The sequence below is a fragment of the Narcine bancroftii genome, chromosome 7, assembly GCF_036971445.1.
Source record: "Narcine bancroftii isolate sNarBan1 chromosome 7, sNarBan1.hap1, whole genome shotgun sequence".
Lineage (NCBI taxonomy): Eukaryota > Metazoa > Chordata > Chondrichthyes > Torpediniformes > Narcinidae > Narcine > Narcine bancroftii.
Window position 1 is genome coordinate 33,818,241 of NC_091475.1, and position 1,911 is coordinate 33,820,151.

Consider the following 1,911-nt stretch of genomic DNA (forward strand, 5'->3'; position numbering starts at 1 on the left):
AACTAAATTACCCATCTCCAAAATATTTCCTGTTGGCAAAACTCCAATATTATAATGAAACCTTGTATATGTTCCAAATGAGACATAACAGGGCAGGTACAGTTAATGCCAAAACACAAAAGCTGAGATGACTATTATGTTTCCATAATATAATAATACACATTACCAATTAACAATAGAAAAAACCTTGAGGTAAAGAAAACACAACTATTAAAATATTAGTTTAAATAGTTCATTCAAAAATCAGAGTTTAACATTTTATAAGCTAAATGATTTATTAATTCAAATAGTTAATTCAAAACCAAATAACTTAACATTTTATAGACTAGATGATTTAGCTATCAAAAGCAAACTGATCAAAATATATAAACACTAAGGCATTAACTCACATAAACCTTATTCTATTAATTAAGCATTTAAAAAATTCAAGAAGTAAATCACTACATAGAATGAGAGAAATGGTTACTCAGATGGAGAGATAGTAGATGGCAGTTGTGCTTCCAAAAATTTTTGGATTTCTTCAATGGTACAAAGCCACTTCTTAGAATTGACCTTCAGTGTAATATAACCATATAACCATTTATGGAGCAGAAACAGGCCTACGAAGGCATGCTGGAAAAAGCAGAGTAGGCTTAAAACCTTGATTGTAGAATTCCGACATAATCTTCTTGTATTTTACACGTTCACTCATAACCTTGGATGAGTACTCCTCAATGGTACCAATCTTCTGACCTTTGTAGTCAATTCTTCCCCTACGACGAGCTTCATGTAATAAAACCTCCTTAGTTTGAAATTCATGAAACACACTATAATTGATCAAGGTCTCTGACCGGGTGCTGGTTTAGAAATCAACGATCTATGTGCACGTTCTATCACAGGGAGAGTCAGCAGAACTCCAGATACAAACAATTCAGTCAGAAAACATGAAAAAATTTAGAAGGCTGGCCACCCTCAGTTGATTCTTCCAAGCTGAGATTTAATAAATTATTTCCTCTGCTTCTGTTTTCTACATCACTAATCTTCTGGGTTAATTTTACATTAGTAGCTTTATTCCTTGTATCCATGTTAAAGATAGTTACAGTTGTTAATCCAATTAAATTAATTATACAAAGTTTAAAAATAAGTTTTAAAAAGGTTGGAAACAGTAACATAAATTGGAACCACTTCAGAAAGCTGCTACTCTATCAACAGCCATTAATATAATTTGTTTGATTAAGAATGCAGAGTACCTTGGATGAAATGGTATGATTTAAGTGTAATGTATTTTTTTACTTTTAAAATGTATTCTTATGTACTCTGTATTTTTTGATGTGGAATTTCAATATTTGGAGGAACAAGCCCTCATATTCTGTCTGGTTACCCTCCAACCAGATGGAATGAACAATGACTTTTCCAGTTTCTGTTAGTGTCTCTCTCCCCCCCAGGTTCAGAGCTAAAAACACCCCATCCCCTAATCAATACTCATCTTTTCTGTCTACTGTCCTCCCATGCATATCCAATTAATACCTTTTGTCTGTTGGTCTGTAATCCTCCCCTTGTCCATTCTTCCCTTCTCCCCAGCCTTTTAGTTCAGTCACCTGTCCGCTTTTTACTCACACTTTGAAGAAGGGCTCATGCATGAAAAGTTGGTTTTATCTATGTTTACCTCCTATGGAGCTGCGAGATGTGCTGAATTCCTTCAGCATTTCTGTGTTTTACTACCTTGATAGTGACTGCAGACTTCCATGTTTCATAGCACACATAACTAAGTTTTTTATTGTGTCTTAGGGAAGTGAATGAAACTAATTTTTCCAAATTTGGATGCTTCTGACTGCTTCACTCTGTTTTATCTTAAAGCTGTCAATGCGTGGTCACACTACCCCCTCCCCCCCCTACACACACACACACACACACACACACACACACACACAC